At 38.9% G+C, this 11,163-nt stretch overlaps 1 long non-coding RNA gene across 6 annotated transcripts in view; it reads right to left on the reverse strand.

Moving 5' to 3' along the window:
• Positions 1–7,772: 7,772 nt before the first annotated feature.
• Positions 7,773–11,163, reverse strand: part of LOC146489019 (uncharacterized) — a 34,014-nt gene continuing 30,623 nt past the window's right edge. For all 6 annotated transcript variants that reach the window (XR_014863761.1, XR_014863764.1, XR_014863762.1 and 3 more), the window contains 2 exons: positions 10,036–10,340; positions 7,773–9,253 (listed from right to left, as the gene is read on the reverse strand). This is a non-coding gene — a long non-coding RNA (uncharacterized LOC146489019). The remainder of the gene's footprint in view (positions 9,254–10,035; positions 10,341–11,163) is intronic.

Here is an 11,163-nt window from a genome sequence, read left to right on the forward strand (position 1 = left end):
TCAAATGTTGTTACTGTTCAGAGAGAACAATTCTTACTGAAAAACGTTATCGCACTGTGAATTTTGTCAAAATACCTCTTTAGTGCATTAATGAGCCGTACTTTTACTGTGCATCCAATAGCTTTCCTATGTCCTTTCTTCTCTTTTTTGTTGTTTGTTAATTAAAAAAACAACAAGAGCGATGAAAAACTTTACCTGTTCGCAGTGAATTACGTTATATTCAAGAGCATAGGGCGCAGAGAAGTCCATTGATAAGTGAAAGGACATTAACGAGGTTAGTTCGTCCAACTACTGTTCTTCCCGCTCGCATTCGCGGGAAAACCGAACAAGCTATCACGCTTGAAAGCAAACTGTCGACTGCAAACCCGCCATAAGTACCCTAAAGTAGCAAAGGCGGATTTGCTAAGGCGTATAAAGCATTCCACCGTTTTTTAGTCATCTTCACATGTTCCCTACGTCTTCGTGGATTTATTTATGACAAGCCAACAGCAGGTAATTTGAACGTCACGGTGCGTTTTAGAAATTATAAGAACTTGTCATGTAGGGCGAAAAAGAATACAAAAGAAAAAATAATTCTTGAATAAACACTGTTCACCTTAACTCCTTTTAGTATCTGTTCAGTTGTGTCTTGTGTGGTTTTTAGGTTGAGTCAAAGGACTTGCAAAGAGTCCACAGATTTTTAGCTCCACTTTTACGATATAACATCAGATAGATAGTAATAGAAACTCCCATCAAGGAGAAAAAAATAAAGCGATGGTAAAATTACTATGCGCCCAAGAAAAAATGTAGCCATGGGTATGTACTACTTAAAATGGTACAGATCAGATTAGTGAGATAGCAAATTAACTGTACCCATGGATATGTGCTAACTAAACAGGTATAGAGAAATATTAGCTAGTGGGATGGCCAAATTAAACATCAGTTAAGACATTCAGGAACATTTAAAGTGACTAATGCTCTACCAATACTGAGCTTTTCGCGCCAAACTGTCTCTATTGGCAGTAATTTAATTTACCCCGCCCAAGAAACCCACATTCAAATTTTCCTTGTCATATTGTAAACCCGGACAAAGACCGAACGAATATACATGAACAATCGAGAGATGACTTGCCTGACTGTCTGCTCCGGCGCCGTGGCAGGCTTCAGATCATTGATGCCACGGACTGCATGTCCTCCGGAGTATGCTTTCCAGGATCCAGCACGCGTATAACCATGCAGTGACTCTTGAAAAGAGATCAGTATGAACTATACGAAGGTTGATTGATATCCAATAATCCATTATGATGGCACCAAATGACACAAAATCATTGAACTTTGTCTGTTGAAAATTTCTGTTTATAAGCAACACATTAATTTTGTACGTAACATCTCAACTTATTAACTTTGAGCACCGAGTTGTCAGCATGAGAGTGTTCATGCTTGACTGATTATATTTATTAGAATGCCAATTTATAAGCCTATTGTGTCACCGACCTAACCACAGGGCCAGCATCTGGTCATTAGAACTTCGCGCCTTGAGTTAATTCATGCAGTGTGAACTCCTAAGCTCATCAAACCTTTCTTGTATCTTCTCGGGTAAAAGTTTAATTTAAATAGTTCCTTAAATTAGCATTCAACCTTGAATTTAAAAGTCTAAGCCCACTTAAATTAAAGCGATAAATAGCTACTGTAGCATCGTTCTCATTCAGTTAATAAAGTTAACTGAAGTGAGAAGGTCAGATTAAGCGTGCTTCTGAAAACTAAAAATTAAATATTTGACATTTTTCTCATGCCCTTTCGTGTCTGCTGGATAAATTCTTGGTAGAAACTATGTTTTTTAAGAAATCAACAGCATACCCTTTTTGCCAGAAACAATATACCTATCGTTGCAGGGACAGGCAACAAAACAGTCTTATAATTCAGTGTCAAGTGTACAAATGAATGTTGTGCCCTAGAACTAATGGAACAAATGATGGATCAGAGAATTAACTCTGCAGTGTATGTAAGATTGCTAAAGTGAACCCATGAATTTTCCTACTGAGCAATAACCCTAGTAAGAAAATGGGAGACCACACGAGACAAAGGAATAAATCATCGACCTCGGCTGGAAGGGAACTCACGACTTCCACGCTTCCTGAAAATCAACATTGAGTTTACAGCTTTCATTTTTTTTTTTTTTTTTTTCTACATTTCGTCTTACTGAAAGTTAACATTGAAGGGGAGAGAAGAAAAGAAAAAGAAGCGTTTGCGACTGAGCGTGTAACATTTAAATTTCAAAGCGCCAACAGTATCTCAAAGCTTTGTGGAATACTCCTCAATGAGCCAGACTTTCCTGGCAACCAATGAAAAGCTCGGGATCCCGCAGTGATCGGGAGCAGCAGCTCAAAAATTCGTGCAATACTCCATAACGAGCCAGACCTCTTCTGAGAACCAAAAAAAAAAAAAAAAAAAATAGCTCAGGATTCCACAGAAATTGAGGACATTTTGCTCTCGTTCTCTGCTGGAAGTCTAGTTGTTTACCATATACCAAAGTCATTGGATCGCGTGCATTTTTCCTGAACGACTTATAATTGGTGGGTGTGAAATTCATTTACTGCGCGTTTTCAATATGTATAATTATATCTAAGTCATGAGGTTAACTATAAGTTTCGCTGCAAAAAAAAAGTCATAGCATAACTTACACTTTAAATGACGGCCAGATCTAGACGGGCTTTATACAACCAAAAAGGACAAAAGCTCCAGGATGAAAATTCTTCAGTTATTCAATAAGAGATAAATTAAAGAAAAAATTACACTCAGCGCTCAGATTTCTGCCAAACGAACTCAGTCAGTCAGTTAGTTAGCTTTTAAGGCGTCTGTCGCCTTCAAGTTAGTATTAATGGCGTTTGTAGCCTTCAAGTTAGTTTCCATGACGTGTATCGCCTTCATATTTGTTTGTTTGTTTTGTTTTGTTTGATTTTTTTTTTTGGCATGTGTCGCCCCCAAGTTAGTTTTCATGGTGTGTGCCGCCTCCAAGTTTATTTTCATGGCGTGTGTCGCCTTCGCGTTTGTTTTTAAGGCGTGTTTTACCTTCAAGTTAGAAGTTTTTATGGCGAAGATAGATATGGCAGGCATTTTTGTGGTATGACACAACCTCCTTCAGTGTTGGGGCGTATATTTCGTGAGGTGTAAAAATTCATGGCTTAATAACCGTGTGAAACTCGCAAAAATAAAGTTGGAAGCGATGTTATGAATATTATGAACCTAGAATGACAGTGTTTAAAAAAAAACCCGAGATCTTCTTACCGTCGCACGACAAATTAGAAATCCACCCTAACCAGGGAAGAGACATCGCTTCAGGAGCATCGCTTAGTACACGACGTCCATTCATTCCGGCACGAGGTGAAAAACAGTTTCCTCCTAAGATCAATATGATACGTTTTATGATGACCGTTAACCTTGTTCCATGGAATTGTTGGAAAAAGAAATAAAATTGCTGTCTTGTTTGGAAACTCGGGCACCATCCTCAGGCTCGCGTATTGCCTAACGTGGCAGGTTTTCCAAATATGGCAGTTAGCAAAATATTAATATATGTTCGCATGCCGCGCGCTAAAGGTTTTAACTACTCCTTTATAAGTTTCCGGCACTGTAGTAACCAACTGCATATCGCATATCGCGCAACCGTTCTCCAGTCCCTAAGCGTGTGTATACAGAAAAAGAAGAAGGTGAAACATGTTTCTTACGCCGTTATGGCTAAATCAGTAGGGGTTAGCCCCTCGTTTTATACGTTTTATACATTACTTTAAAGCACTGTGAAGCGTAGCAAACTTTACAAGACTAGTTTTGAAGTTCGGCGCAAACTGATTCAAGCACACTGTTTTAAAATCAAAGGAATTCAATGCATGCAGTAGCTAGACAGCGGACGGGAATTGAGTTGCCAGTTTTGGTATTTACATGCTTTTAGAGTGCAAGTGTTAAAACCCTGATACAAACCTAAGCACCCACTACTTCCTAATCAACGTAGAAAAAAAATAAATAATAATAATAATAATAATAATAATAATAATAATAATGATGATGATGATGATGATGATGATGATGATGATGATGATGATGATGATGATGATGATGATGATGATGATGATGATGATGATAATAATAATAATAATAATAATAATAATAATAATAACCACTGGGTTACCTATTATTTTTATGTTTTATTTTTTATTTTTACTTTTTATTTCTTAGGTTAATGAGTCCAAACATAATGTCCAAAAATTGGTTCAATTGTCCAAAGGCCCAATGGTCCAATGCTACAGCCCATATTTTACCCTATGCCATAATTTTGAAGCTGCAGGTGGTGATCCTTCATGTTATGATAAATGCGGGAGATGAGGTTCGCAAGGCCAGTAAGTGTGGTCTACAAAAGCAGAATAGTGTTTCGCGCGCGGTGTGACGCGTGTAGAAAATCGAAGCACTACGGCAGGTGACGAAGTGCCCCGCTCGTGGGAAAACGTTTGCAACTGTGAAAAGTGAGGCCATTGGGATAGTTGCTGAAGACGACGATGTCACTGAATGGGACGATCATACGCGTTCATGGTGTTCTCTGGAGCATCTGGGAAAGAGAACGTCTTGACTTGGGAGTTTGTGACGACAAATGCAAGGACTGTACGTGTGACCCCGACAAAAGAAAGTTACGTGTCTATGGCAACAGTCTTTTGCCGGTGTCTGGTACGTTTCGTGCTGTAATTACGTGCTTCGACCGTTAGTGGATAAAGACATTTTGTACACTCAGGGAGACGGGTAAGCCTCTTAGGGGGCCAGGCGGCAAAGAGATACAAGTCCTTAAGGTCGGCAAAATGTCGAGAGGAGGGGTTCCTGCAAACACAGTAGCCACAAGTATTTCAGATCAATTCCGAAACGTTTTCAGTGGAATTGACAAGCTTTCAGAACATCAACTGTCTTTACACATGAACCAACCATCACGCCCGCCTATTGCTCAGAAATCAGGGAAGATTCCTTTCCCGCTAAAGGTTTATGAACTTCTCGCCATTGATGTGATAGAGAAAGTAAACGGACTGACCACGCTGGTGAGTCCTGCTGTTTTCGAGCAAAAAAAAAAAAAGGTGACGATGATGGGGTTCTAGAAGAACACCGCATCGTCTTTCCAAAGTTGTAAGGAACTTGGGTTTCCACCAAATCGAACTTCATTAGAGGATTCTAGGGATATCACTACTTCTGCCGTTGGAGACTGTCTCTATCGGCTACAAGAGACTCAGTCTCGGCATAACCAGCGCACGAGAGAAGTATCAGAGAAATATTCGTCAAACGGTTGCCATTTGACATTCTTGGAGTAACAAACATAGCCGATGATATCATTGTCCATGGGAAAGATGTCAAGGAGCAAGATGAGGAAATCGTTAATTTGTTTCAGCGCTTACAGGAGAGGGTGACTTAACACTCAGGAGAGAGAAAAGTTTGTTTCTATGTGGATCGAATTGTCTCCATTGGATTGCTCCTTAAGAAGTATGGTTTTGTGCCAACCGAAAAGAGAGTTCGTACGGTGCGGTACACGCAAATTAAACTTCGACAAAGGTTTCTCAAGAGCGTAGTTTTCTGGGCCTGATAGGCTTCAGTTCGCGGGTTTTGCCTTACTTTGCTACATCAAGTGATCCATTGCGAAAGCTTACCATTATGGGGGCTAAATAGCACTGAAGACCAGAGGTAGGCAAGGCGTATACTCGCTTTCGTGTCAGGCTTTTCTTCCCTTTTCCCCTTCCTCTCTTCCCCCCGCCTTCCCCCCTCCTGCCGGAAAAGCCTGATACTCAGGCTATATTCCTTTAAGTCTGCTGTTCACGGTTAAGTGCATGCGCGAGCAGACCTGCTCAATAACAAATTGTACGGGTCGACACTAAATTCGACGTGGGCTTGTGGTGGAACAATCTGTTGAAATCGCGCCCGAATTTGGATCATCCGCTCTTCGTTCTCCACTTTTTATAATCTTTGTTTCCTGTTGTAAATATATGTTCGATTTTTGTAAGGTTGAAAGTGTTTTAGCATCCGAAATCGATATTTTTGTCGATTGATCGTCTAAGGAGACTTCGCGGCCGACCGACGACGGGACGTTCTGTGGACCCTCTGGAAACATAGAAGTTAAAGGGGACAGAGTGGAGTGGGTCTTGAAGTCCTGTGTGGTTAACAAGAGACGCCCACCAAACGTGGAAATTTTGTAAACGGATAATTCTGTTTCAAATAGACAACGATTTCGCGGCACACCTGCTCTCGCTGGAAATGGCAAAGGTCAGTGATCATAGGGTCATTCCATTTATTATTCGCACCACTCTCCCCCCCCCCCCCCCTCTCCTTATTGAGGGCTTTTGTGTCTACCCTATCAGAAATAACTTTTGAAGACCCCTTCAGAAATTAAGATCAAAGTGCCGACACATTCCCCCTTAGAAATAATATATAATATAATAAATAAAATGAAAAAAGAAAGAGTTCAAAGATACCGACATAAATGTCCCCTCAGAAATAACTCTTAAAGAGCCCCTCCCTCCCCCTCAGATTTCCCAGTCCTTTAAAAGTGGGGGTGGGGGTGCAGATATTAAATGGAATGGCCCAAAGGCATGTACTACCAGCTGGCTTTGGATCAACTCCGGACTTCCAATTCCCCTCCACAGTACCCTGATGGCAAGCCTCCTCACAGTTTTCTTTTCCGTGTTTTGTATCAAATTCTTTGTACGAATAAAACAGAGAGATTGTGCAATCCACGGTGTATGAGCTGAACAAAAAAATCCACACCTTCAGTGACTTTCCCAATGCAAAACATTACGATTTCATTCGCGAGGATTTTCTAGGTTTCAATCGTACTGTTTGTCCATATGGAAATCAACTTTTAAAAAACGGAGAATTCGACGGACTAACAGTATAAAACATCAGCGTTTTGCTTTGGATGGAAAAAATGTACAACACTGAGACGCGAAGCGAACAAATGTGTGATCAAATGTGAGTTTGTATTAGTCTATTAGCGGGCTCGAATAGCGGGAAGTAGAGAAAAAAATAAAAGATTTGCGGCAAACTACAAATTCTTTTGTTAATGTAAGGTATTCATTTATCTATAAAAATTATGGTTATTGCAAATAAAACGGCAAACGCAGTTTTGATTTTCCACCACGGCTGCGTTTTCTCAAATGCATTCTGACAGCATCTCGGAAGGACGCCCAGCGTTGGTATTACTACTAATCGGTCGCATTGCTTCTTGAAGCTTGCGATTTCTTGGCGTTCTTCGCCTTCTCCGTGGTCCAATAAAATCAGGCTATCGAACGAACAGACTATAAAAAGTTTATCACTGAATGCTGGTGAAATGCTGTTCCTTGGTACGTAAGTTTGAGGGATCTTCTAGGCTTTTCGAACCGCGCGCAATCAAATATAGGTCGATGCCGCGAGATATCGACATCGTAATAAAATAAAACTGTATGCGTTCGCATAAGTTCGTAAAATCTGGCATTTCTTGGATATCATGATACATTTGCAAGAAGCGTTGCAAAAATCTCCATGTTTTTTACATGGGCAGCCTTTTTGTTTCTTTCTGAAACGTGTCCGAAACACTGACCGGTCAGTTTTATTATTTTTTGCCCGCCGTATCCCGCCGGAGTTGTGTACTAGCTTCTAACTGGTCCGAAAACAATTAGCTTGACAGCGCTTACGTCATTTTTTTCTTGCACATGCGCCGAACCGTGAAACTCTGCCTTTAAAGCACTTTTCACAGACGCATGTAAAATGCCATTAGTCCGAATAAAGTGGATACATATAAGTGTTTGTTAAACATTTTATATTTGATCACAATTTTTAATGAGCGTAAGTCAGAATCGCAATTATGTCGTATTGAATTGGTGTTCATTAAAATGCAAGTGTTTTGTTCCATAATAGATGTCATGTACTTATTGGCGACTCACTTTATGAATTATTAATGTATAGAGAATTAATTATTAAGCTCTGCTTAATTAACCATATTATTATTCACTATATTCTAAAAAAAAAAAAAAACAATTTTTGCAGGCCTAGTGAAAATGCGCCGAATCCCTCGCATTTCACTTGATGTCGTGACTGCTAGAAATCTAAAAATCTCTCTCTACGAACAAAATAATAGAGTGAGTTCACCCCGACTGGGGGAAAGTTTGCCGCGGGCAGTGACGTGACCAGCTACAGCCTTTCTCGAGGGAGCAAGAGACCCTGGAGGGAGGACCCTTAGAACGAAGTTGCAAATGGAACATAACTTCAAATATGACGTCACCTGCATGCCCCGATCTTGAATTTCTCGACTTCTTTGAAACCTCTGAAGAACACCCAAATTGGCTCAAAAGTCGCTAAAACTAAAAAAGGAAACCAGGGACGTTTGTTTTGATACAAACTGGTTATGCGTGCTCGTTTAGCTCCATCAAGGAAACAAATAGAACATTTGTCACTGACAAACGGTTAACACAAAGAAACTGTATCTCCGATATCCCAATTGATTGATAGATTAATTTATGAGAGCTTACTTCGATTGCTTATTAAAATAGTTTAACTTCTAAATTCAGTCTTTTGCGATGCATTATACTTATTGAATCATTCAACCCTATCTAGACTGGGCCTTTTTTCGTCTTCTTGGGGTGGGAGGGCGGAATCCCTCCATCTCCATAATTTCGCGACTATTATCCAAATATGTTTTCTTTGAGGTCAGCAACGAGAAGCGCTAATGTCATTTGACGTCGTAAAGACGTCATGATTGCCAAATTATGCGGCCGGCTGGGATTTCTGGATAATGCCCAACAAAACTTCAGAAAAGCGCCAAATTTGGACGGAAAGTGGTTTTAACACTAATGTGAGCTAAGAACATAAAAATTTACTGTAAGAAGAAATAGTTTTGCTTTATTTAAGGAAGGGATTATCCATTTTTTGAGGGCAAAAAGAAAAACGGCCTGTCAAAAATTGGTTGCCATAGTAAGATCAAAGTCAATGAACACTAACCTACTCATTTAATTTGTTATTTCTGAAAAAAAGTTATTCATGGTCAAAGTCGCAGCGGGGAGACCCCCTCACCCCCTCCCTCCCTCACCCGTCTAGATAGGGTAATTAATACATACTTTTAAATTAACTAGATAATATTCACAGTTTCACACGCTTTAGCGCTTTGCACTTTCACTTGGCGTAAAGTTTCCAAGCAATAATCCTTGGAAATGCTGCACGAGGCTGTACATCACAGATGCTTAAACTGGCTCTGAAGGGTGGTTTCTTATTCTAACGCTGCATCCCACTGAAGGAAAAAACAAACAAAAAATAACATTTAGCAATCTCTTCCAACCTAAAAGACACGAGCCCAGCCGGAAACCAACAAACAAATAACAAAAGCAACAAGTACGCTTATCTCCTCATATATTTACTGCCAGCCTGTCATTTACAATGCGCCTCATTGCCAACATTGACAAAGTGAGGGAGTAAGAATGACATTTCGTTTTTAAAACTTTCCTTACCAGTTCCTTAATAGTTAGTAAACGTTAGCTAATTTTAGAGAATAGCTTTTAGAAAACATGTGATCCGCTTGGCTGAAAGGCGTACTTTTATACACTAAACTGTTCAATTTCTCTGAATTCCAGACATCTCCCGTTAGCATTCATGTGAGGCCATTATTATTATTATTATTATTATTATTATTATTATTATTATTATTATTATTATTATTATTATTATTATTATTATTATTATTATTATTATTATTATTATTTTGTTTGTTTTTTATCCGTGACTGGTCTGGTCAAAGATGATACAAATTTAGTGTTTTTGAGAATTCTTTCTTTAGGTTCCCTACTTCAGGTCTGGACCAAAAATATTCAAATGACCTTAAAATGGGAAATGAAGCAAACTTTTAAGCACAAAAAACGTCCGTTATACCCAAAAAGTTTACTACGAAATAATAGAATAATAAAATCTAGATTTGTTCCCTCGTTTGTTTGCTTCTATTTGGACGCTGACTTAAATGAAAAAAAAAATCTTACCCATTAAAGTTAAAAGTCTTTATATTATTGTATAATCACATACCCTAACTAAGGACACTTTGTTGTTCTTATCCGAAGAAACAAAGAGCCGTCTTCTTCTTTTGTGTGAACACCTTCTTCTTCTTTTCCTTCTACACGATTTTCTTCGTCCTCGTGGCCCTTCAAACGAACCGTCCACCTGGTCCATCAAAATGCAGCTAAGAAGCAGCAATATGCTTAAAATGATAAAGAGACGTTTTGAATCCATGATTTTCTGGCGACTTCTTCTTTGGAAATTAAATAATGTGGTTAAGTTCTTCTAGGTTGGACGTCTGCTTTGTTGCTGTTTGTGACTCACGTATTCATAAGCTGTGAAGAAAAAGTGATTTATTCAGATCGAGAAATAGAAATCACCACCTGTAGCGACGGTCATTACGTTACATAACGTAGCATGGTCAATTTTCTATTCTTTTTTTTTTTTTTTTTATCTTGAAATCTGTTAATGTTTCAGCTTGCGGTAAGCGGTCGTAAACCATTGAAATTTGTCTGAGAGAACGGATTTAATGATTATTTTTTTTTATTCAGTTCCCTGTTTCTAACATTATCAATTCAGCTTATCAAGACTTTCTTACTTACAATCAAAGTTAATGGTCTCAGCTACAATATATATCACAATCACTTGCAACCCTTGACTAAACATAAGAATACCCATGAGATCATGCTCTCCGCTCCCTTCATTATTATTAAAATTGTCTGAAGGCACATGGAAAAGTGTTCATTCATTCATATCCTTTATTTAAACACGATAGGGTTTAAAGCTCAGAGCTTGTAGGGTCGTGTGAAAATAATTACAATATGAAACTCTATTAAAATAGTGACAACATTAATACAGAACACAACTACGAAAAATAGAATATTCAATTAGTTTCTAAGAAAGAGAAATGTTCAAATGAGTTCACGCATTTACATGCAAATAATTGACTACAGCAATTAAGGCATTAAATGTAAAATATTTAGAAGCATTTGAAATCTTGGTAGTGCCTCGGCAGCGACTGGGCCGACTGTGCGCTAAAATCAAGTTCCTTAAACTAAAAGTCCTTCTTCACTTTACAATAAAAATCAGTAAATTGGCCCGTAAAGTGAGTCGAGACAGCGTTCCAAAGGATAGCGCCTCTATAGCTTATAGAGGCGT

The sequence above is a fragment of the Pavona decussata genome, unplaced genomic scaffold, assembly GCF_977016875.1.
Source record: "Pavona decussata unplaced genomic scaffold, jaPavDecu1.1 SCAFFOLD_6, whole genome shotgun sequence".
Taxonomy (NCBI): domain Eukaryota; kingdom Metazoa; phylum Cnidaria; class Anthozoa; order Scleractinia; family Agariciidae; genus Pavona; species Pavona decussata.